This window comes from Helianthus annuus, chromosome 12 (assembly GCF_002127325.2).
Source record: "Helianthus annuus cultivar XRQ/B chromosome 12, HanXRQr2.0-SUNRISE, whole genome shotgun sequence".
NCBI lineage: Eukaryota > Viridiplantae > Streptophyta > Magnoliopsida > Asterales > Asteraceae > Helianthus > Helianthus annuus.
The window spans coordinates 119,115,347-119,143,248 of record NC_035444.2 but is presented as its reverse complement, the minus strand read 5'-3'; the positions used below and the strand labels follow the sequence as shown (position 1 = coordinate 119,143,248).

At 40.4% G+C, this 27,902-nt stretch overlaps 1 pseudogene; it reads right to left on the bottom strand.

Annotated features, from left to right (window-relative positions):
- Positions 1-1,494: 1,494 nt before the first annotated feature.
- LOC110893436 lies at positions 1,495-27,902 on the bottom strand (annotated as a pseudogene).

The window sequence follows — 27,902 nt, the reverse complement described above, 5'->3', positions numbered from 1 at the left end:
TAAAATGTCCCAATATGTCTTTAAATACACACCATATGTGAAAAACCGAGCCCGAAATACAATATAGCATTAAAAATAAATTAAAAATCTGAAACTTAAGCTGAGGCGGGCCGCGTAGAACCCACCCCAACTCTTACGCGGGCGGTTTCAAGGTTGGAACCTGATTTCGTTTGATTTCTTAAGATCAGGCGGGCCGCGTGAGACCCCATTAAGCTAACGCGGGCCGCGAGAGTCTCAAAAGATGGCGTAGCCCGGTGCGGCCACGTGGCCCAACACCCGGCGACCCTACATAGTGACTCGGACTAGCTATACGTTTGACCAGGGTAGACGCAGGCCGCGTAACCCTTGTCTTTGTTTTACGTGGGCCGCGTGAGGACCAGAATCAGGCCCTATATAAGAAGGGCATCGGCTTTCAGTTCCGATCGCTCACAATCGTTTCTTAAATCTCAATTTCTGAATAGTAGAAATTATACTCGGGTCTTATACCCCCTAAATAGCAAGGTTCTGCTACGATGTAAGTATTATAACCCCTGGAGACGTATTAGATACTCTGCCCGATTGATCTAGGGTTCCGTAACGGCTGTCTTGGTTCTGCCCGACGTAGTCGTTGGAATGTCGTCTCGGGGAGGGTATTACTAATGTTAAAATGGGTTATTATACTAACACACGTGCATTTATATAATTGATAGATTATTTCAAGGAAATCCTTACTGAAAACCCTAAGACAGCAATGTGAGTAATCCTCTTTTTGTTAAATGTTTTTACAAAACCTCACTTAATTAAACATATATTAAACAGTTATTGAGTATTTGTAAGAATACAATTATAGTGGGTATGTTGGGGTTTTGTATACAAAATTTGTTACTGGCGTGGTAACATTCCACAAGTTGAGTATGACATTACCACTGATGTTAATTGTTATATCTTGGAAACAAATGTAATTGTGGGTGCGCCCTCAATACTGTGAAATGGTTTTTACTTAAACTTGATTAAACTGGGATTCACTCACTAGTATTTCCCACTGACAAAATGTTTTTAAAATGCATTTCAGGTAACAAAATGTGAAAGCCAAATAGAAGCCAGCTGGACAGCACTGAAGGCTTGGAGAAGTGGCAATAAAGTTACCTAAAAAAAAGAAATAGATGTTTTTCTTAAATAAAATAGGGTGTATCCCTATGAAATTATGTGTACTGCAAACTTGGGTTTTACCCATATGTTTAATATTATAAAATGTGGTGGTTTACTCTGATAAAATATTTCCTAACTACGGTCCTGATGAAAATTTCCGCTGCCAAATTAGACAGATAACGTGATACCACCGAAACTGGCTTGTGGCCGCTCGTTCCCGGGGATTTGGGATCGGGGGTTGCGACAAATTTACACTACACAGAAATCTAGACACATAATGAGAGAACTACATTATTAAAAAAATGAAGTATTTATTTGTTATTATCATATCTTTATCTCATTATCTACATTCTGCAATTCACTGCAGGTTGATGAATCTAGTTATGATTGCACCTACTATTGTAGATGGTTTCCCTCAAGCCGGTAGTTGTGTTGAGACCAGTCTTCCTCGGATATTATTGCTGAGTATCTATTCTTTGGAATCGAGTATTTCAAATATACGTGGTATGTGTGGTACGTGTATATTACATAAAGACGTACACTTGACTCATGCTTGTAATACCAGCTAAATAATATCAGTGCCAACGCTATTAGTCATTCTGCAGGTCCCTTTGACTACATGGTTGTCTGCATTTTTCTTGACAACTGGTGGTATATAGGACGTAGCTTAGGCATACCCGTCTCCAAAATGTTAACTGAGTCTTGCATTAAACATGCATATGCAATAAGCAACTGCAGGACTGACGCATATACAACACCTGTAAGTGTGTTTAAACTCGATTTTGCATCATGCTAGTTTAAGTATAAAATATCAAGAAACTTTGTCAATTTTCTATGATTCAAACAATGAACATATTGTATACTTTGATACATATGGTTTATGTTAGAGGGATGGGGATGGATCTTTTCTTGTGCCAATCTTGTATTAACGAACAAAGGGTGTGATTAGGCGTAAGCCATTGGTGTTCTAATTCTAAATTTATCATTGGTGACGTATTGTTCCACATATCTAGCCATTGCTTTATGGCGCTGAGTTCACATGAAAATCCATCCGAAGCAATGTATGGATCCTTCATTACATCCTGCAACCAACACAAACTCCCATTAGACACAAACACCATATGCAACAGTCAACAAAGAGAAATGCTAACCTGTAATATTGGACAGAAGAAGAAAGACGGTATCTCCAAATCCGTGCTAAACTCGTTTACCAAACATCCAACATCCGCTACCCAATCATCAACCATCTTCCGCACCTCTTCCATATCTTTCATCACCATCGTCATCCTCGTATAAACCTCGTCTTCACCATGCCTACACGAACACCTTATTCCTATTCTCGCAATCTCTATCGCCACTTCCAACGGCCAATCCCTGGCCTGCTAATCTAACACCTCATCTAATGGCCCACACCAATTCCTCCCTGTCAAAAGCTGCAACAACAAACTCCCAAAATCCCGAATATCAGACCTAACATCAGACTCATCATGCAACATATCTAGCCTAAACCCGTGTAGTTTTGCTACATTGTTATAGTCCAGAAGGATGTTTCATGGTTTCTTTGTTTAATAGAGTTTCACGATCCGATACCTGCATACCCAAAAATCAAAATAATAAAGAAAAAAAGGCAATTTGGATTTTAATAATTCTAAACTATAACTCATCGGCCGATAATAATCCATACAGACAGTGTCACCAATGTCACTCCTCAACTTTCAATGTCGTCGCCAATGGGTCATAGTTTGAATTATTAAAAACGGTTATGATTTCAACGTTGAGATTGATAAATTACCCTTGAGGTACACAGATTAATCGCCCATTCTGCTTTTAAGCATCTTTTCGCGCTTTCTTTGGCTTCTCTTTTGTACGTATGAATGGCGTCTCTTGCTTCGCCTACATTGATTCTCAAGAACTCCGTTGTTTTCTTTTCTGAATGGGATTCTGGTTACAGCCTTGAAAAGATATATTTTTACTTTCAAGATATAATCAACAAAATATAATTATTCGCCTAACTAACGAAAAATTACCAAATCTGTAGGGATATCTGGTTCTTTTGATCTACCCCTCTTTTTATTCAATTTACCTACTGTATCTCCTTGATCATCTTCAATAACTTCCTAATTGTTTCTCTCTTTCAAGTAAAACAATCTCCCTCCACTTGTCAAATACAATTCACAGAAATAAGGCTTATTTCTCTGAATATACTTCAATCTACTAAATATATTATTACATTTCCTTCAAGAACACAAATCAAGAACATGCATACATAAGTACCACCCTATTCTTTGCAATATGCCAATATCACAAAGTCAAAGAATGAAAGAAGTTAAAAGTCAACATACATTGAAGATGATTTCAAGAATGTAATTCCTATCACCAGCTTGCATATCCGATGACCCGATATAACCTGTAAGATTCTTTTTGGTATCGGCTCATTGTATTTCGCTATATTCAGAGTTTCCGTTTGCACCTGTGACCAAAAGTTCAAATCTTTTTATCATCATCATCATATTTACATTTTTCATATGAGTGTTTTCTATTCTAACCTGACCACAGAAAGCAATGTACTGATTTAAAATCTTGTTGACTTTCCTTTGCTCAAACTTCTTGAGATAGTCAACACTCTCATTATTCACATAACTTGCAGGAAGCTTCCCATCTTGAATAAAGAAACCATATCAGTCAAGTCAAACACAACAGTCAAAATTGAAACTTGTTGATTCGGTAACTTACAATATATGTAAACATAATCTTTGTTGATATCTGCATGAAGTATAACAATGGAAATATTAACAGAAGACCAACATATTTTAAATCACAGACATATTTTTTGGTCCAAACTGTGAACTAACACTTCTTATTTTACATCAGAATTTTTTTTTTTTTTTGCAAATATATGTGTAATGTAAAACAGAAAGACATAAAGAGCGTTAAAGAGAGAGGCTTACCACCATTTTTGTGAACAAATTTCTTCCAAGAGTTCTTCGGAAACACTTGTTGGGATTGAACCCTATCAGAGGAACAGATAATTAAAGCCAAAACTGGATCAGAGCAGTGGATCCTGAATAAGCAGATGTTGATATACAAATCTCTCCCCTTGAAAGTGATTACAACAACTGATGACCTCCTATCTGCTGATCTGGCAAAGTGCTGACCTACAACTGCTGCTCAAGTAAAGATCTGATGGAAGACTAAAGTCCAGCTGATTCAATCTACTGCCTTGAGTCAAGCACTGCTGACCCAGACAAGTGCTGCTGGGTTCACAGCAGTAGAAGGTTGCAGCAGCTGTTCTAAAGTCTGTTTTGTAATAGAATGTATTAGCAGTAGTTAACACAAGTAGTGTCTGTATAGATCAGAGGTTAGAGTTTGTTAGGAGGTTAGATGTTACTTTCATGGTGACGTCAGCTAAGATGCTCAGTAGTTTGCTAGTGCCTATAAATAGTTCAGTACTTTGTACTGTTCTATTAGCTCTTTGCATCATTTGTCTTCTTTGCACGAACAAACTGCTGAGCTCTGGCTGAGGGGGAGTTTGCATTCATTCATCAATCAGTGTAATCGTGTTTGAAATAAATTCAATCCTTCGGTTCATTGTGTAAAGATGTTTGATAAAAGTATTACTCTCGTTTGATTGTATGCAAAGTTTGTTTTCATCTTAATTTCCGCTGCACACTCATCCACTTTCATCTTAATTTCAAACATAAAATACAATCAAAATCAAACTTAGATCCAACAATTGGTATCAGAGCTTGGACAGTCAAATTTGATTTAACAATCATTTTGACGTAAATAGTTCAGCTCAAAACAGTTGATACTGATCGTTTGTTCGTCCTTGAAAAACAGAGTAAGGATTAATCACCATTAAAGTTGATTTCTCAGTACCTGTAAAACAACAAGAATGACGACACAATCTCAGGATGATAAAAACAATATTGGTTCTCTTTTTAAACCACCTATGCTAAAAAGAAATGAGTACAACATCTGGCAGAGGAGGATGGGTCACATCCTCGCTCAACAAAGCACAGGTTGTTGGATGTGACAACCCAAACTTTCAAGGATTGGAATCGCCTAATCTCGTAACACCTAACTTGTATTATTGCTCATCATGTTCCGTTTACACGTATTTAGGTGTGTGTGATGTAAGATGGACCAACGTGACTTGATTATGCATGATTGTTACGTTGTTAGACGCTAGTGATGGTTTATAAACTCAGTCAGCCGCATATTATTTTGGGCTTCGATCACACACTCCCTCATACCCTCTTGGTTACTCTTGGCCCAAACATTTTAGGCCCAAGTCGCCCAAGTCCAACTCTTAAAAACCCTGCGCATACATGAGGGCACGTAGAGTATTGCAACATAACCCTACTTTCCCCTCTCCTCCTCTGATGATTGACGACAAACTTGGCATTCGAAGCTCCACTCCTTGTGATTCACACATTCTATCTCGGTTAGTGTAGTTACCATGACTTAATTTAATTCTCTTTGGTTTAAGTGGTTGTGATCTATTGTGGTGAATGTTAATTGTTCTTGAATTGTGTTCATGATCTGAAGTCGCATGAATGAGATCTACTGATCCGAGTAGTATAATGATAGAAATTATTAATAATTGACCTTGCATGGAATATGTGCTAATTGCCGTTAATGATTGAAAGATGATTAGGGTATTGCACATGATAGAAACTACCTTGCGATGGTAGGATTGGATATTTGTGCCATGTGATTGGACCGAAAGTGTTGATCATTATCATGGATCGGTGATCAAAGATATTTTGTTATTTGTTTTTGGATTGTTATTTGCCTATTAATAAGTTACTGTTAATAATAAAAATATACCTGGGCTTGTATGATGATCAGATTTGTAAGTTAATTAGTTAGTTATACAAAAGGGTTTTGGGCCATGCGACTAAACAGGGTACTGGGTGGGTCGGAAGCTATTTAGGCTGCAACTTAAAAAAAATAGGATACATATAGTGGGCTGGTAATGTAATATTGGGTTGGGCTGCGAGATGGGTAGGGCAGCCGCCGTACATCTGATGAGGGGAAAATCTGCTAGTAATGTTAGTCGGTAATGCGTAACGGTATATTACAGCTACATAATTTCTAGTATAGTGTGCGAATGATTGGTTAAATGGTGATGTTAACGTTAAACTCTATTAATGTTGGTTGAACCATATGATGTTTGAGCTGTAATCTATGATGGTATAATGTTAAAGATATAACAGTTTCGAATGGTTAATATGATGCTTTGATGATGTACAAGAATTATATTAATAAGCCATGGAAACTAGGAAATTAGTTAGAGTTTGTAAACTGTTACAATTGATTTGGCTGAAACATTTGAAACATGGGGCCGAGGAGTGGGGTGAAGGCCTGCTTAACTTCTTTCGAGCATGGCTGGGCTGCATGACCCCGGGTCACCAGCCAAGCCCACACATTCGCTTATATCAGATTCATTGTTGGGTTTCATTTGTAACAGGGCCGCACTAGTCTTAACGTACACGGACTTAGTTAACAGGGTTGGGGTATACGTGCATTTGTAGTGGGCCGAGGGATAACACAATGGGCCGCGCAGCTGTTACAAGTATGGGTAGCCGCATGGTTTGTTGGGCTAAACTATATTAATGGGCCGCATACTTTTATGATAAATGATAATGGACTGTTTGGGTGTTTGCTGAAACATGAACTTGCAATGTGATCTGGTATGTGACCCGAATATATGCTATGTGAATATACGACAATACCGAACTAGTGTGTCGCATGAATTACTGTTGTGACTGGTATGATGTTATGTGAAATCTGTGTACGCCATAAGGTGATATGTGTAGAGAATACTTGTTGTATGTGCATATGAAACTGACTGTTACTGGTAACAACACTAGGGTTTGGTTGATCAATCGGAACGGATAGTGTAACATAACATACCGAGCACTCCAAGGTTAGTTCATTGCATTTTCTCAAGCATGCGTCCCGGTGGTTTGGGACAACTGGTAAACATTTGGAAGGGAAACTTTGGGTAAACAACTTAATCGGTTTTGGTTATTGAACATGGGATCTATCATCGGATTGCCTGGAGGGCAATGGGGTAATTAGTTGATAGCGCTATTAGGTTTGGTACCCTCACACCGGGCCGTAAGGACGGGCGTGAACTAATTACTGGGACAACTTGTGAATACAACGCGGATATAAGACCTCCTACAGCTTGTCAAGGTTGTTTGATACCTTGACTTTGACCAATGCCTGGTTATGGGCATTGGGGTTAGGCATTCCCATCATTGACGCTGCATACGGTACAACATAGCATCGGTCGTTAAGGGGTACCCACTCCCCGGATACATATGGGCACACTCCCTAGGGTATCTAACGTGAACGACATCGTAACGCAACATTGAATCGCATTAACATACATCTGGTAACAAAACACGTTAACAAAACCTTGAACTCACCAGCGTAGTCTGACACACTTGTTTGCATGCTTGTAGGTCATTAACGTTTGGAACATGGACTTGCTATCTAGGAGTGCTGGAGTGGTCATGGATCGAGGCTCTTGGATTAATTTACATTTGATACATTGGTTTTAAGTGTTATTATGAAACATTTGCTAAACGATTATTTACATGCTTCCGCTACACAACATCTTGAGAATTGATATCATGTTTAACAATTTCTATTGGTAATTAATGGCATGTTTTGTTAAGTATTTACTGCTGGTTCAATGTGATTGGTGGCTCGAACTCTGATGCGTAACACGCCTCGCGGGGTTTCCGCAGGTGGAATTTTGGGGGTGTTACATTGGAATCTGTCATCTTTGGTCCTCATGTTCCTACAGTGCCAAGCGCTGAAGATGCTAAAAAACAAGTTCCAAAACCTGTTGAAAATTATACTGAAACGGATTATCAAAAATTTGAACTAGATGCTAAAGCGTTTAGTATCATAGCATCAGCGCTGCCCAACGAAATATATGCTGGATTGTTACATTGTGGTGCACGCTGGTGCACGTTAAACACGATAGTATGAACTTACGTATCCCTTGCACGTGTTATATGACTGATATGGTGGTAATTCCCTAAACATTCGTGACTTATGTTATGTGATGCTCTTTGTTTACTATTCGAGTTGGGGGAACCATTCGACATGAGTTAGGAGGAGCTGAGATGAGCATGCAAATCACGATATTATTGTGGGTGCACACATAATAATAACGTGGGGTGCATGCGAGTCCCAGTGAGGCTTAACAAGTGAAGGAGGGGTTCCGCTCTGTTAATTGATCAGTGTGAAACGTAACAAACTAATAGGAGTCATAACAGTGATCGTCTCCTACTCAAATGTGACCTTCTCACCTCTCTTTGAATCCTTTTGAAATCGCAATGCTATCGAGTATTACTTGAACGTCCCTTTGAACGTCTAGCGAACTAAGTAGAATGCTAGGTGCTTGCACGAACGTCCCTGAGTGGATGTTGCAGCGTCCATGATTGGTTTATACCCCTTTTCTTTCCCCTCACTCCTCTTTGTTGATTGAACTCAATATACCCACATCTCAGACCCTGAAGGGCGGTCACACCTGCAACACTCTGGAAACCTACCGTGTTTTACCCAGTCAACTTGTAAGAACGATGGGCATAAGGGTAAATATAGTACTCTACCGACTTCAGCATTTGAACGACTTCAATTATTGACAATGAACATCAACGAATTGACTCCAAACGAATCCTTAATTCTAGTCAGCAACTTATGGGAGCCGACTTTTATGAATCAATCGAAACGTAAACGATGACAATCGACCAGGATGTGGACTGTGTAACTTCCAACACAACGAGTAGCACAAAATATGAAGAGATGGACATCGTTGGTGAAGGATCGTAGAGTCCTGTTTCGAGCAACGACATTAGAAGCAACAATTATCGTGACATCAAGGTACTTGTAATAGTAGCTTACAGTATGGAAATGAAGGTGCCTACGGCATGTAATGGCAGTTGATAATTCAAGACGACAACAACCAAGGGAGCGATGACAGTATGGTAGGAATCCGTGTGATTGTAACAATAACACCAGCAGTGGTGCTCGCGAAAGGATATTTAGGATTGACGTGGGCGACGACAGGACAATAACAACATGGTAGTATGGATGGATAGCAAATCGCTTCGGCTCGATTCCGTTTAACCCTGATGCTTCTTGAAACCAAACCTGTTATGAAACCGGCTGATGGCAGGCCAGCGGAAACCGCATATGTTAGTTGGGATGCAAACTCGATATTGCGGGGGACAGACATTCGACACCGGTGTTACCTCTGCTATCCTTGGTAGTTACGGCGCAATAGTTAGTGTTGGTGGGTATTAGGACATATCGCCCGGACGTACCCTGTGAGAAGAAATTTAGCGTCACTATATGCTCTAAAGTACCAGAGTGGTGAAAAGATTAGCATCATGGCAGTAATGACAGCCTCGAAAGCGCCTATGGAAGGAGGACCTCACTGTATTAGCAACTATATCTAATGATCAGACTAAGTAGGATAGGATCGAGGACCCACCGATTGTTGTGACTCATCTCAAAGTGCAATTGGAGGAGCTTTCAGGTCTACTACCACAACTATTAGTCAGAAACTCGGTGATCTCACGATTAGAGGGAGCTCCGAATACTCATACTCTTACCGCCTTACACCAGGAGGGTTGCAAGAACCGTGTAATCTACTACGAGAATTGTTGCACAAGAGTTTGTTGGACCTAATTCTCACTTTGGGAAGCCCCAGTTATATCCGTGAAGATAAGTTTTTTTGTGTGTACGTACCAATTATCGAGCACCCATCGGGACGACAGTTGAGAACCGTTTACCGCGGCCATGTATCGAAAACCGATCGACTAGTTACAAGAGACGAGCTTTCATTCGAGGATTAAATTACGAGCGCATTATTTTTAGATGGAAATCCAAGGGAAGAAAGTTCTTAAAGAAGCTTACCAGACGCAATTCGGACATACAACTTTGTACTCCATGACCTTTAGAGTGATCATCACACCAGCAGCCTCATGGATCATGCGAACCGACCATGCTGTTGGGTGACACTTTGAACCCTTTTCAGGAGAAAAGAACATCATGGACAACTCTGTATCTTATTTGAGAGCTCCTGAGGGAGGAGCCACACCGCGCGAAGTCTTGATAAAAGTAACTTCTGAATGCGAGATGTACCCTTTTTGGGTCATATAACCAACGAAGTGGGAATGCACGTGAATCTCGCCAAGATGCATCCTGTTAGAAACTGACCGACACCAAAGGTTCCTTCGGGGACGCAGCAACTCCTTGACCTTGCTAGATACTATCGCAGCTTACTCACCGGATATTCGAAGGTTGCACAGCTTAAATCTCTTTAGTGCAGCAGGGTGTTGCGTTTGTGAAAGACAAAACAGCAAGGCGTCTTTTCAGCTTTTGAATTCCAACCCTACAACTCACTGAGCATCATCTTTACCCGAGGGTGCGGGTGATTCAGTGGTATACCACGATGGTCCGAATCAGAGTCTCAGTTACACACCGATGCAACAGGAGAGGGCAATGACTTACGTGGAGGATTAATTGGATGAACTACGCGACTCATACCCTGGGGTTGAAGCCACGATCTCGGATTTGAGCTGGAGGTATTACTTGGACGGTACCAGATACATTACTTAGACCGATCACAAGGGCCTCCCGTGTATCGTTGTTTCGAAAAGACCTAAAGCATGCAATGACATCGTTGGATGGAACTCTTGAAGGATTACGACCGTGAAACTTGGATGTGCACGAGCTTTGCAGCTCACTATCAACTTAACATACCTGATCAGACTTGCCTTGTTCAACTTGAAGAACTAAGGGAAGAGAGTTCTCAAGATTAACCCATGCAGGGCATGGGGAAGCAACCTTGACGGACGATATTTGCTAATTCATGGAACGAATATGGACTTCACCATACAACAACCTTAGGGAATCGGTGCAGGCGAAGCACACGGGCCTCGATATTCTAGTCATTTGAGTTTTGACGAGAAATACTAGGATCTATAAATATCGCACTGGTGATCGGGCATGAACCCCCCCCCCCCCCAGCTATGTATGCGAATGATGTTTGACTCGTGGGAAAGTCAAAGTGAAGTATCAGTAACCAGAAACACCCATATGGAAATGAGAGCAGACTGCTAAGGATTTTGTTACTAGTCTAGTTACAACTTGAAACAGAAATATTATCACTTGGATGATCATTGATGGACTCAAGTTACCAGCACACTTTCTTGCAATCAAGGAAACTGACGAGTCTCCACAAGCTTGTGAACATTCCTCTGAGAGAGGCGGCGTTTCGGGCACGAGGTACCAACTCCTGTCATCTCTGGTTTTGATCTATACCTGATTTATGGTAGGGTTTACACAACACCCTTGGCTCACATCTACACGTGAGCATTGCATATCACCATAGGACAAGCGGTCAAAGTAAATGAACCACCCTGACGCTCGAAGACATGCTGCGAGCATGTGTGTGATGGGCTTAGTAAAAATTGGAAGGACATCTGCCTTTGATTGAGTTATCAGGCAACAGTAACACTAATCCCCTTGTTGGACTGAGATGGTTGACAACCTAACCACTGGCCTAGGAATGGTAGTCGAAACTCCTGAGAAGGTTGTTTGGATCGGAAGTCGATTGGCGGCAACGCGTGACCATCAGGAAAGCTGATAATCTTGGAGAATGCTGGAAGATCGTTGTAGGCGATCGCATCATGTTGGAAGTCTCACCCTGGGAGGGTGTGGAATGCTTGGGAAGTATGACGAGCTTAACTTACGTCACAATGGACCATTCAACAGTCTGGAAAGAATCGGTAGCGTAACCTACAAACTCAAGTTACCCGACGAATCAGGTGACGTACGCGATGTCATTCATGTTTCGATCTAAGGCAGTGGTTGTCTGATGAAACACGTGCGATACCTTTACTGGAGGAACTTATCGAACACATGGACCAGGAAGTCAAGGTGCGTAAACATAGTCAAATCCCAATCACGAGAGTTCGTTGGAACTCAAGACATGGACCGGAGTTCACGTGGGAACGTGAAGATCAGATGAAGCTCAAGCACCTTAACCTATTTGGCAATGTTGAATTGAATCCGGATGCAACTGGTGAATTTCGGGACGAAATTCCCTTTCAGGTTGGGGATGATGTGGCACCCGAGGAAAACCCACAGTCATCCTGATCTATCACTTCACTCTTCTGTGACCGCTATTCAAATTTCGGGACGAAATTTCTTTTAAGTTGGGGATGATGTGACAACCCAAACTTTCAAGGATTGGAATCGCCTAATCTCGTAACACCTAACTTGTATTATTGCTCATCATGTTCCGTTTACACGTATTTAGGTGTGTGTGATGTAAGATGGACCAACGTGACTTGATTATGCATGATTGTTACGTTGTTAGACGCTAGTGATGGTTTATAAACTCAGTCAGCCGCATATTATTTTGGGCTTCGATCACACACTCCCTCATACCCTCTTGGTTACTCTTGGCCCAAACATTTTAGGCCCAAGTCGCCCAAGTCCAACTCTTAAAAACCCTGCGCATACATGAGGGCACGTAGAGTATTGCAACATAACCCTACTTTCCCCTCTCCTCCTCTGATGATTGACGACAAACTTGGCATTCGAAGCTCCACTCCTTGTGATTCACACATTCTATCTCGGTTAGTGTAGTTACCATGACTTAATTTAATTCTCTTTGGTTTAAGTGGTTGTGATCTATTGTGGTGAATGTTAATTGTTCTTGAATTGTGTTCATGATCTGAAGTCGCATGAATGAGATCTACTGATCCGAGTAGTATAATGATAGAAATTATTAATAATTGACCTTGCATGGAATATGTGCTAATTGCCGTTAATGATTGAAAGATGATTAGGGTATTGCACATGATAGAAACTATTAATAATTGACCTTGCGATGGTAGGATTGGATATTTGTGCCATGTGATTGGACCGAAAGTGTTGATCATTATCATGGATCGGTGATCAAAGATATTTTGTTATTTGTTTTTGGATTGTTATTTGCCTATTAATAAGTTACTGTTAATAATAAAAATATACCTGGGCTTGTATGATGATCAGATTTGTAAGTTAATTAGTTAGTTATACAAAAGGGTTTTGGGCCATGCGACTAAACAGGGTACTGGGTGGGTCGGAAGCTATTTGGGCTGCAACTTAAAAAAAATAGGATACATATAGTGGGCTGGTAATGTAATATTGGGTTGGGCTGCGAGATGGGTAGGGCAGCCGCCGTACATCTGATGAGGGGAAAATCTGCTAGTAATGTTAGTCGGTAATGCGTAACGGTATATTACAGCTACATAATTTCTAGTATAGTGTGCGAATGATTGGTTAAATGGTGATGTTAACGTTAAACTCTATTAATGTTGGTTGAACCATATGATGTTTGAGCTGTAATCTATGATGGTATAATGTTAAAGATATAACAGTTTCGAATGGTTAATATGATGCTTTGATGATGTACAAGAATTATATTAATAAGCCATGGAAACTAGGAAATTAGTTAGAGTTTGTAAACTGTTACAATTGATTTGGCTGAAACATTTGAAACATGGGGCCGAGGAGTGGGGTGAAGGCCTGCTTAACTTCTTTCGAGCATGGCTGGGCTGCATGACCCCGGGTCACCAGCCAAGCCCACACATTCGCTTATATCAGATTTATTGTTGGGTTTCATTCGTAACTGGGCCGCACTAGTCTTAACGTACACGGACTTAGTTAACAGGGTTGGGGTATACGTGCATTTGTAGTGGGCCGAGGGATAACACAATGGGACGCGCAACTGTTACAAGTATGGGTAGCCGCATGCTTTGTTGGGCTAAACTATGTTAATGGGCCGCATACTTTTATGATAAATGATAATGGACTGTTTGGGTGTTTGCTGAAACATGAACTTGCAATGTGATCTGGTATGTGACCCGAATATATGCTATGTGAATATACGACAATACCGAACTAGTGTGTCGCATGAATTACTGTTGTGACTGGTATGATGTTATGTGAAATCTGTGTACGCGATAAGCGTGATATGTGTAGAGAATACTTGTTGTATGTGCATATGAAACTGACTGTTACTGGTAACAACACTAGGGTTTGGTTGATCAATCGGAACGGATAGTGTAACATAACATACCGAGCACTCCAAGGTGAGTTCATTGCATTTTCTCAAGCATGCGTCCCGGTGGTTTGGGACAACTGGTAAACATTTGGAAGGGAAACTTTGGGTAAACAACTTAATCGGTTTTGGTTATTGAACATGGGATCTATCATCGGATTGCCTGGAGGGCAATGGGGTAATTAGTTGATAGCGCTATTAGGTTTGGCACCCTCACACCGGGCCGTAAGGACGGGCGTGAACTAATTACTGGGACAACTTGTGAATACAACGCGGATATAAGACCTCCTACAGCTTGTCAAGGTTGTTTGATACCTTGACTTTGACCAATGCCTGGTTATGGGCATTGGGGTTAGGCATTCCCATCATTGACGCTGCATACGGTACAACATAGCATCGGTCGTTAAGGGGTACCCACTCCCCGGATACATATGGGCACACTCCCTAGGGTATCTAACGTGAACGACATCGTAACGCAACATTGAATCGCATTAACATACATCTGGTAACAAAACACGTTAACAAAACCTTGAACTCACCAGCGTAGTCTAACACACTTGTTTGCATGCTTGTAGGTCATTAACGTTTGGAACATGGACTTGCTATCTGGGAGTGCTGGAGTGGTCATGGATCGAGGCTCTTGGATTAACTTACATTTGATACATTGGTTTTAAGTGTTATTATGAAACATTTGCTAAACGATTATTTACATGCTTCCGCTACACAACATCTTGAGAATTGATATCATGTTTAACAATTTCTATTGGTAATTAATGGCATGTTTTATTAAGTATTTACTGCTGGTTCAATGTGATTGGTGGCTCGAACTCTGATGCGTAACACGCCTCGCGGGGTTTCCGCAGGTGGAATTTTGGGGGTGTTACATTGGAATCTGTCATCTTTGGTCCTCATGTTCCTACAGTGCCAAGCGCTGAAGATGCTAAAAAACAAGTTCCAAAACCTGTTGAAAATTATACTGAAACGGATTATAAAAAATTTGAACTAGATGCTAAAGCGTTTAGTATCATAGCATCAGCGCTGCCCAACGAAATATATGCTGGATTGTTACATTGTGACAATGCCAAAGAGTTTTGGGACGCGCTTAAGGAACAGTTTGGAGGTACCGAAGAAGTCATAGAAAACAATAGGGAAATCCTGAACCAACATTATGAAACATTTTGTCATGTTAAAGGTGAATCACTGACGCAACAATTTGAGCGTTTCAGTTGTCTCATCAGTGAACTGAGGCTTGTTAAAACCACTTTTACATACTCAACTCAAAACAGCAGGTTCCTCAGGTCACTGCCAGAAAAATGGGACACAATAGCTTTTGTCACCCGAAATTCACCTGAGTTCAAGGATCTGACCTTGACCCAACTCCATGGTCGACTCCTGACCTACGAAAGGGAGTTGAACCAGAAAAGGAAGTTACAAGAGTCAGGGAAAACCGTTGATGATTATTCATTCGGTAACACTGCTCTTCTGGGTCAAGAAGAATCTGGTGGTAGTGGTAAGGATCAGGGTTATGATCACTTCATTGACATAACTGCTGGTGCAAATTTTAACAACCCTGATCCTCACTCTACAGGTTATGCATTCACTGCAAATGAAAACCAGATGTCAGACAATTTAAGCTTTGAACTCAATGATCTACAGCATTTCGACCCCACAGATCTAGAGGAAATGGACATCCTGCACCAACTGGCCTTGCTAAGTGTTAGAACTAGCAAGTTTTATAAAAGAACAGGGCGAAAATTCCCAGGGTTGCATGGGAATCTAAGGGTTGGGTTGGATAAATCGAAAATCAAGTGTTATAAGTGTAACAGGTTAGGACATTTTGCTAGAGAGTGTAGGAGTCAAACAACTGGTCCCATAATCACTCACCCTAGTTCAAATCCTAGACCTCAAAATCAAAACACTGTGCACTATGCCCAATATGCCCCAGCAGCACATGTGAACACTGCTCACTATGCTGTTGCTCCTGTGCTAGTGCATTATGTCCAAACAACTGCTCCACAGATCCAATATGTTCAAACCCCTGCTCCCCAGGCACAAGTGCAACCTGCACCACAAACCACTGCTCCAGTAGCAAAACAACCAGATCAACAAAGTTTCTTTACTCAAGAATTTGTTAACTGGAGCAGTATGCCTGAAGACCTCAGTGATGAAAATTTTGCACTCTATGCTTCTAATGTTTCTTCTCATGATGAATTTTGTTTGATGGCATTAGAGTCAATACAGGAGGGGGTTGAATCTGAAGAGGAACAGCTGGTCTCTGAAACAGTGGATGAGGTGATTAAAGAAGTGATTACTCCTGTGGCAAATGAAGTACTGTTGGAAGAAAGTTCAGGCACCCTGATTGAACCACTGACAGATCCATGGTCCGAAGAAGAAAAGACAGGTGAGATAGAAGAGAGAGCTGAAGATGAGGAAAATCCTAAATGTGATTGTGCAATGATGGCTGCTGCAAAGGTATCACCTCAAGTTCTTGATAAACTGTGTTCTGACAATTGCATTATTGCTTTTGCTAACATCAAAGAGGTGAATGAAAATCTTCGTGATAAAATCTTATCTGATGAAGTCATATTTGAAAGGTCTCTAAAAGAACTTAAAAACAAATTGGCTGAAAAAGAGAAAGAGATTTGCAGCATGAAAGAAGAGCAAAGCATAACCAAAACCCAACTTCAAACCTTGGTAGAAAAATACCAAGGTTGCAAAAAGGAGTTAGAATCCACCCAGATCACATGTGAGAGATGGGTGGAATCATGCAAAGGGTATGAAGTTATGCTTGAGAAACAGATAAAAAGCAATGTGAAATTTGGGTTGGTTATAGAAAACATGATGACGAAAACACTGCTTTTGAAAAATCTGTTTCAACCACTGATGTAACTGTTGAGTTCATCCCCACAAACAAGAATGGCCAAGAAGTGAAAATCACTGACAAACTTGGTAACAAAATCACACTTGACAGACCAATGGGCCCCTCTATTTTTGAGGAGATTGAAAATCATCAATTTAAACCAAGATGGTCTGATGAGTGTGATATTCTTGAAAATTTCAAGCCAATGGACTTTACATCAACTGATGGTGTTAAAGCTCCAAAAGCTAAAGTCATTCCTCTTAAGGACATCCCAGCAGTGGTTAAAACCTCTGCTGCAAAGGAGTCTGAAAAGAGAAAGAAGAAAGAAAAAATTGATAACCTGTTTTGTGAATTCTGTGAGAAAAGGAACCATCTAACAAAAGATTGTTTCCACTTAAAAGCTTATGATATAAACAAAACAAGTGTCATAGTTTCAGCTGAAAGCTGCATTGTTTGTGGTAAAACAAACCACAAAACTCAAGCATGTGTGTATCTCAAAAACTTTGATATCAAAAAGAATGAGTACCTTGCTAAAACATCCTTGAGTCCATCAGCATCACCATCGGTCAAATTCACCAAAAAGCAACCACTGTTTGTACCAGTTCAAACAGCTGTCACAAAACAGCTGAACCAAACATCTGTCAAGAGAGATGTTCAGGTTACTGATGCACCTCCAGCCAATCAGTTCAGAAAAGGCAAGGAAAAACAGTCTTACCAAAGGATTCCACACGTTTATGAGACCTACAAAAGGCCCTCTAAACCTAAAGTGAATAGGCATCCTTTTGGTTACCAGCAGGTGATTGGTCAAGACCCTCAACAGTGGTTAGCAAGAAACAGTACTAAAACTATCCAAACCCCTGACCTAACCACTGTCCATCACTCTACATCCATACCAGACACTGCTGAATCCCCATCCAAAGCCCTGTTGGCTTTGGAGCCCTTAATGAACTAATCCTTTTACTTCATGTGCAGGGAGCTTCTGCATGCTTTGATAGTCTGTGGGATGTAGATAGTGGAGGCTCCAGGCATATGACAGGATGTAAAGCCCTCCTCAAAGACTTTAAAATCCATGGAAGGGGTGATATATCCTTTGGGAATAATAGTAAAGGGAAAGTTCTAGGGTCTGGGACAGTGCAATCTGGAAATGTAAAATTTGAAAATGTCAATCTAATAGACAATCTGAAATTCAACCTTCTGAGTGTATCACAAATGAGTGACAAAGGGTTTGGGTCATTCTTCACAAAAGATTGTTGTAGGATTGTTGGACCAGAAATGGTCAAAAAGATTGAAGCAATAATCAAAACTGGTCAAACTAAACTTGTTGCTCAAAGAAGTGGCAATGTTTATGTTGTTGATATGTCAAAAGAGTGTCCCAGAGCTGATGCTTGTCTGTTCTCAGCTACCTCTAACAAAGAGACACAACTTTGGCACAGAAGGCTGGGGCACACAAATCTTAAGACTATCACAGAAATTTCAAAAAATGGTTTGGTGAGAGGCCTACCACAAAAATTGTTTTCATGTCCTGAACATTGCATTTCCTGTTTAAAAGGAAAACAGCATAAAAGTTCTTACAAGTCCATTGAAGAGTCCAAAACAACCCAGTGTTTGCAAATGCTACACATGGATTTGTTTGGCCCAGTTCAAGTCATGAGCCTCAAAAAGAAAAGATATTGTTTGGTTATAGTTGATGACTTTTCTAGGTTTACATGGACTTTCTTTTTACACTCTAAAGATGAAACTGCAGGCATTTTGCAAGACATTGTGACACAGGTTGAAAAGTAATTTGATCTTCCAGTAAAAAGCTTTAGGAGTGACAATGGCACAGAATTTAAAAATAAGGAGTTGGATGCCTTCTGTGTGAAGAAAGGGATTGTAAGGCAGTACAGCATCCCTAGAACACCAGAGCAAAATGAGGTTGTTGAAAGAAAGAACAGAACTTTGATTGAGGCTGCCAGAACTATGCTTGCAGATTCAGGTTTGCCATTAACTTTCTGGGCAGAGGCAGTAAACACTGTTTGCTATGTCCAGAACAGAGTTTTAATAAACCCCAGGCACAAAAAGACTGCCTATGAAATTCTGTATAAAATCAAACCACTGATCTCATACTTCAAGGTGTGTGGCTGCCCATGCTTTATTTTGAACTTAAAAGATTCCATTTCAAAATTTGCAGCCAAAATTGATTGTGGTTATTTTCTGGGATACTCAACCACTGCCAAGGCCTACAAAGTGTTCAACGCACGGACCAAGGTAGTGGAGGAGACTTTGGATGTAAAGTTCAATGAACTTTCATCAATGAAAATCCCAGCAAATCCTGCTGATCTGTTTGATCTTGAAAAATTCACCTTTGAAAATACTGCTATCAAGACTAACAGTGCAGGTTCATCAGAGGATACATCACCAGACTATGGGTATGAAATCATCATCCCTCAAAGGTTTGCCACAAAGGGAAAAGCACCAGTTGTTCAAAACAGCTGCCAAAGCTCAACCATTGCTACCTCAACAGTTGTTGACCAAAGTAGCCCATCTACCACTGCTTCCACATCCTCAAACACTGCTGACAAAAGTCCTCAAACAGTGGATAAAAGTCAGCAGTGGTCCACTTCATTACCACCCATTCCACCACCTTTTGAAGCCACTGCTGGGTCATCAAAGTCTCCAGCAGTGGTTAGCTCAGATGATACACATTTGCAGTCTTCACCAACAAATGCCATCATACCATACCAAGGAGACTTAATCTTCTTGAGATCTCATCCACCTGATCAAATCATTGGCAACATAAATGAAGGGGTGCTCACAAGAAGCCAAACCCAAAACATTTGTCTTTTTGCTGGTTTTCTATCACTCCATCAGCCAGTCAAGTACCAAGAGGCACTAAAAGACAACAGCTGGGTAGAAGCCATGCAAGAGGAGCTCCAACAGTTTAAAAGACAACAAGTATGGGAGCTTGTACCACTGCCAAAAGAGGTTAGTCCCATTGGCACAAAGTGGGTCTTCAAGAACAAAACAGATGAAAGGGGCATTGTTGTCAAGAACAAAGCCAGGCTTGTTGTTCAAGGTTACAGACAGGAAGAGGGGATTGATTATGATGAAACATTCGCCCCTGTTGCAAGATTGGAAGCTATCAGACTGTTCCTGGCCTTTGCTCTCAACCACAACATGAAGGTGTTTCAGATGGATATCAAAAGTGCTTTCCTCTATGGTACATTGCAAGAAGAGGTGTATGTATGTCAACCTCCAGGCTTTGAGGATCCATTTTATCCTGATCATGTCTACAGGCTAAACAAAGCCTTGTATGGCCTGAAACAAGCACCAAGAGCCTGGTATGAAACTCTTTCCAACTTTCTACTCTCAAATGGTTTCAAAAGAGGTACCATTGATAAAACACTGTTTCTTAAATGGAGAGGGAATGATTTAATGATTGTCCAAATTTATGTGGATGACATTATTTTTGGAAGCGCATGTACCAAAATGTGTGAAGAGTTTAGAGAACTCATGACAGCTGAGTTTGAAATGAGTGCAATGGGTGAGCTACAATGCTTTCTTGGTCTCCAAGTACAGCAATTGCATAATGGAACTTTCATTCATCAAAGCAAATATGCTAAAGAACTTTTAACCAAATTTGATATGAATGATTGTAAACCATGCAGCACACCCATGGCCACAAATAAGCTGGTCATGTCTGATGAAAAGGATGAGCTGATTGGCCAAACACTTTACAGAAGCATGATTGGGTCTTTATTGTACCTAACTGCATCTAGACCAGACATCATGTTTGCAACATGTGTCTGTGCAAGAAGTCAATCAGCTCCCAGAAAATCAAATCTCATTGTTGTAAAAAGGATTCTCAAATACATAAAAGGTGCTCCCACACTTGGTATCTGGTATCCAGCTAATGGGAATATCAAGCTTTCAGGTTTTTTAGACAGTGACTTTGCTGGATGTCACACCACAAGGAAGTCCACTTCAGGCGGGTGCCAGTTTCTAGGTGATTGCTTAGTCTCTTGGCAAAGCAAAAAGCAAGCAGCAGTTTCAACATCCACTGCTGAGGCTGAATACATTGCTGCTGCAAGCTGTACAGCCCAACTCCTGTGGCTTCAAAATCAGTTGCTGGATTTTGGTATCACTGCCTTAAAGACACCACTCATGTTGGACAGCCAGGGAGCAGAAAATATCATAAAAAATCCAGTTTCCCACTCTACCACAAAGCACATCGACATCAGACATCACTTTGTGAGGGATTGCTATGAAAAAGGTTTGATTTCTCTGCATCATGTCCCAACTAAAGACCAGCTGGCAGATGTGCTCACAAAAGCACTTGATACAGCCACTTTTGAAAGCTTGGTCTCTAGGATTGGGATGCTAAACATGGAATAACAAGCAACATCTTGTTTTTCTATGAATAAAAGCAACAAAATGTTTTCAGAAAATCAAAAATCCATCCTTAAAAATAGCTAAAAATGAAAATTTCATTAAAATCCTTAAAAGTCTGCCATAACCACTGATTGTTCAAAAGTCTGCTCTACTTCAAAAAGCCTGCCCACTGCTGAAAGGCAACCTCTATTCTCTCATTTCTTGATAACCTCTGTTGTTCAAAAGCAGTGTCTTATCCACTGATATGCTATCCACTGATAGTAAAAATCATCCACTGCCCCCTTACCACTGCTTTCATCAGTTGCTTTCATCAAAAGTACTGTCCTTCATTTTCACCAGTGGTTGTCACGTGGGCAGTACATAGCAGTCAGACCTTTTGTAACGGCTGCCACGTCAGCATTCACTTTTCTTCCCCATAAAATCCCACACTCACCATCAAAACAGGGTTTTACTGTCGAATTGAATTCTTAAAAATTCTCTTCTCAAAGCAGTTTTTCTTCTCATTTCTCACAAATTTCTTCGATCATTCGTTTCAAAAATGACAAAATCGAAGCCATCTGCAAAACCCTCATCCAAATCATCATCGAAAACAGCCTCTCAAAAGGCAACTTCCACTGAAATTCCATACAAAAAATCTCACAATCTCCTGGGTCTTCTCACAAAACCAGGAACCACAGATGTTTTCGACTCCATTATTAACATCTTGGCAAAATCAAAGTACAAAACTTTGCTCACCGCCGATGCACCAATCTATTTGGCGACCCAAAGGGAGTTTTGGAAGAATGCAACCCTTGAAAAACAAGGAGACATTGCAACCACCATACACTCTTCTATAAAGGGTAAAAAGGTCCAAATCACGCCACAATCCATCTCCGAGGTCTTCCAACTCGATGATCAGGCAGGTAAAACTTCCTTCACTAAAAACGAGTTGCACACTAACTTCATTGAAAGAGGGTACGAAGCCACAATGATGACGAAACTAACCTTAGAAAAAGGTTATTTTCCTCCGGCACCCAGATTCCTATTTCATACCCTCCTACTATGTGTTTCAAACAAAACCACTTCTTTTAATGAGATCCCTATAAAGATTCAAAATCTGGGATATGCAATTCTTCAAGAAGAAAATTATAACTATTCTCGGGAAATCTTTAAAGATTTGGTTAAAAATGTTGAAACCAAATCATTCTTACTATTTCCAAGGTTTTTAAGTTACTATTTTGAAAAGAAATTCAGTAAGAATGATTTAGCTTTAATAAACCAAGGTGAAATAACCTGTAATAAACTGCCTAACATCTGAAACTTTTTCACGAATGTTAGCACCTTGCAAAACACAAGCAGAGGTGCCTGAGCAGAATTTAGCAGCTACCACTGCTCCTCAGGTATCTGCTGCTGAGCCTACTGCTCTAGGTGATCAAAGCAGCAGACCAACTGTTTTGAAACCCACACCTACAAAACCCAAAAAGCTTTACAAAAAGAAAAATCAAAACCCCCCCCCCCCAAACCAATCAAAACGGCAACTCTGGAGGATGAGATACCAGAGTTAATGTCTGTGACAACACAAATGTCACAAGAAACCACTGCTGCTTCTTCCTCACAGCAGTTGGTACAAATATCTCAACCCATAACCATAACTCCTCCTGCTTCTTCACAAAAAGAACAGGTTGTACACAAAGGGCCACCACATCATGATGCTCTGGATACACTCGTTTCCATCATCCACAGCTCAATGCCCGGAGCAAGTCTGCCTTCTACACCAACCATCACATCCACAATTCCACCAAAAACACAACTACTGTTGGATGCAATTGATTTGAACCAGGCATTACTCAGTCCTTCTCAATCACCTGTCAATGAGAATATGCCTCAACAAATGACTGAGCCTGCTGTATCATTCATTGCTAACCCACCAACACAACCTGAGGAGGTTACACCCATTGAGTTACAAGTAACTCTTTGTGGAAATCCAAGTGAAGCAGCCACTACAACTGTTGAACCCACTGGTTTACAGTTGGACAGTGGTTACATCAATAAGACTTCCTTAGAGGCAATTCCTTTTATAGCACCTCTGCCAACCACCAGTGGATTTATTTATCCTACTGGCATCATCAAAAGGTTGCCAAGTGTTGAAGGAAGAAGACCCCAGTACCAAGAAAAAGGGGCATCAGTGGTTAATGTTTGGAGTAAACTCCCTACCTCTACCACTGATAAAACCACTGTTAGTGGGAAATCAGATGATCCCATTAACTTGGGTGATGATTTAAAGTACCAGAAATTGACGGCTCGTGTTGAAAAACTTGATAACTCTGTTGCAGAGCTCAAAGATATGCTCCAACAGTTGTTACAGGTACAAAAGGTACAATCCACTGCTGTTCCACCTCAAGCACCTGCTCTCCAACAGGCACCTGCTACAAATGAGCTCTGGAATCTATTTCAACCTTTTCTCCATCATCAAGCACAAATAGCAGATCAGCAACATGAAAAACATGTTCAAGAGCTGAGAAATGCTATGGAGTCTAGGTTCAAAGACACTCAGGCTGATCTAAAGGCTCTCAAAACTCAGATCCTGCACAACTCTGGCACTGCTCCTCCACCAGTGTTCTTCATTGATCAACTCCCCGAAGATAATGCCAAAAAGGGGGAGAAAATTCAGGAATGGAGAAGGAAAGGAATAACAGATGGTCTCTACCTTGCACCAGAAAATTCAAATATGACCAAACAGATTCCTTTGCCAGATGGGAGTAAGAAAATTGATGTGACCACAAATGCACTTGCAGAAGCACTTGCATGTGTGAAAAGGGATAGAGAGGCCAAAAAGAAAGCCAAGGTGGATTATCCGGATCAGGGTACTTCAGGGTCAAGAGATGATGAAAATCTTATTGATGAAAAGAAGAAGCCTACAAGAAAAGTAAGGCTACCCAAATCCATTCCAGTCAGACGATCAAAGTCTGCTCAAAAACCACCACCTAAAACAGCTGTTGTAACTCCTATTGTATCAGCTGTTGCTGGTACTTCAATAGTTTCAACATCTGCTCCCACTTCAACACACACCATCTCAACACACACTACATCCACTGCTTTACCACCATCACCACCAAAATCAAAATCACCTCCTGTCAAAAGGCAGAAGACAGCAGTTGTTATAACTTCTGCTGTAAAGACAACAGTGGTTGGAACACCAGTTGTTTCAACAGCTGTTAGTCTATCACCCACCACTGCCACTACAACCACCTTTCCATCCAAAACATCATCAGTCCCTCCTCAAATAAAGAGGAGAAGGCTAATTCCTAAAGATGATGTCACCGCACCATCCCAAACAGCTTCAAAACCTTTAGCTCTTGTCAATATACCAAAACCAGTTCCACTTTCTTCAGTTCCAATGCACAAACCCTTACCTCCTGCAGGTGTTCAATTTCCTCTTGAACTAGAAGCTGTTAGAGAAGAAATAAAATCTTTCTATACTGAGGATGACCCTGCCAAAAGGATTTTGCCTTCAATCAAAGGATATCCCTGGCCCAAAAATATTGATGAATATTTGAAGATAAAGGCCAAGCAAGCAGAGGATATCTCGAAAAGAAACACACAAGGGAAATCTGACAAAGATATCAAGATACTACCAATATCTGCTCACACAAGTCAGTTCCCTAGAACGTTTTGCAAAGAATGTCAGTCAACAAATTTCAGAAAGAGCAGCTGAAACTTTGAAGAAAGACTACATTGAAAGCATTATGTTTCACAAGAGATACAAAGGAGAGAGACACATGTACAAAGAGTGGACTGTTCCTGAGCTTGAAGTTGAAGCAGCAAGAATTCAAGACATGATAAAAAGGAAAGTCACTCACACTCCTCCTGATTGGACAAAGTTCAAAAAGAATGTACCTGACAAACAGTTGGAACTAAAGAGAATGAAAGAAGAACTGGTTGCTGCTGATTTTGGTACAAAAAGACAAATTGCTAGATGGAAAGAAGATGTGATCAGGTCAACCTACAAAAGGTTAGAGGAATTAAGAAAGAAAGATCCAAAAATTCCTCAAAAACCTGACTATCCTGAAGCAGAGGTTTCAAAAAGGCCAACAAAGCTGCAAATCAGGAGAGCCACTGCTCCAACTGGTACTGCCATCTACAAAAGAAGGAGACAAAGCCAGTTAGGAGTTAGGTGCTGAAACAGTTCAAGAAATTCTTACTGGAAATGCCGTTGTAAAAGAAGGCTTGTTGAAAACGTTTAAAGAAGAATTTAAACTGGAAAACTCTGCTACAACTGCTCAGCCAGTGATGAACAGACCAGCCTCACCAAATACTTCTGCAAATAAGCATCTCCCAAGAAACCCACCAGGCTCAAAAATACAAAAGTGGGAAACTGACAAACAGACCTGCGTATTGACCTTGCTCAGGTCTGGTGGAGAAGTGGAGAAAATATCAAGGGAACAAGCTCTTGGCCTGAGTCTTGAAGATTTGCAGGATCTCCTTGATCTTCCACTTAGCAGGGATGATGAAGATACAGATGCCCTTGACTTTGAACTACAATTTAAAGGTCAGATAAGGGAGCTGTTAATGAGGCAATAAAATGTCCACAAATAATGAAGGGTTTTGGCATTATCTGTTCCAGGGGAGATTGTTGGGATTGAACCCTATCAGAGGAACAGATAATTAAAGCCAAAACTGGATCAGAGCAGTGGATCCTGAATAAGCAGATGTTGATATACAAATCTCTCCCCTTGAAAGTGATTACAACAACTGATGACCTCCTATCTGCTGATCTGGCAAAGTGCTGACCTACAACTGCTGCTCAAGTAAAGATCTAATGGAAGACTAAAGTCCTGCTGATTCAATCTACTGCCTTGAGTCAAGCACTGCTGATCCGGACAAGTGCTGCTGGGTTCACAGCAGTAGAAGGTTGCAGCAGCTGTTCTAAAGTCTGTTTTGTAATAGAATGTATTAGCAGTAGTTAACACAAGCAGTGTCTGTATAGATCAGAGGTTAGAGTTTGTTAGGAGGTTAGATGTCACTTTCATGGTGACGTCAGCTAAGATACTCAGTAGTTTGCAAGTGCCTATAAATAGTTCAGTACTTTGTACTGTTCTATTAGCTCTTTGCATCATTCGTCTTCTTTGCACGAACAAACTGCTGAGCTCTGGCTGAGGGGGAGTTTGCATTCATTCATCAATTAGTGTAATCGTGTTTGAAATAAATTCAATCCTTTGGTTCATTGTGTAAAGATGTTTGATAAAAGTATTACTCTCGTTTGATTGTATGCAAAGTTTGTTTTCATCTTAATTTCCGCTGCACACTCATCCACTTTCATCTTAATTTCAAACATAAAATACAATCAAAATCAAACTCAGATCCAACAACACTGAATGAGTGACATATGCACTGACCTTGGTTGCACCATGAGCTGCCAAAACTTTCTGCAACAAAAGAATTATTATTGCTATTATTACTATTTTTCGTTTTTTGGACCCGTACCTGTATTACGCCTGATAGCCATTACAGATTTGTGGCTTCTGCATAAAATAATATTACAGGGTCATTTAGTGTATGCCCACAATTCATATATGATTATAAAGAAAACAAAAAACAATCATATAAGAACCACATGAAACATTAGAAGTTAAACCCAGCAGCTTCGAACAATCTAGCTTACGAATAAATGGAAGCAAACAAACCTAGTTGACTCAATTTTGTTTTATTAAGATAGACGGCATCCATTAAACTCCCGGTAATGCTAGATACAACACAGAAAGGTGTAAAATGATATCAAGTCTAAATGCAAAATACAGCAACATCATATGACACCTCCCTCCTCTCTGGTTTATTAGATATCTAAACACTTTAATCAGATTTTATCTACAGATCAATTAATGTCACCCAACTATATTATATTTTCTATTTGAAATAATCCCCCCCCCCAATTTTCCCGTGTAGAGAATAGTCTGCTTCCTATGTTTACATTATTGAACTATTTCGTAGAGAGAAATCATACTATATTGCTTACAGCATACCTATCTATCACAAGACGAACAATGTATTGCATGTTAGGTAGTTTCCTTGCAAATATATTCTTTAGTCCAATTAACCTGTAAATACATATGTTCATCAATTTTATCATTTACATACTGAACCATTCATCAAGGTGAAAAAACATTAACTATGCAAATTAAGAGAGAACAGTAGATACCACATCATATGTTCATCAATTTTATCATTCGATACGCATACAAACTTGTTTCCCTGCTTCCTCCTGCACATTACAATAAGTTGTTTCACTAAATCTACAATTACAACAAAAAAAAAATCAAAGTTACTGATCATACACCATCAAATCAGGTGGCGTTGATTTGACAACAATACAGTACCGATACCGTACCATACTGAATCATACCGATTGTACAACAT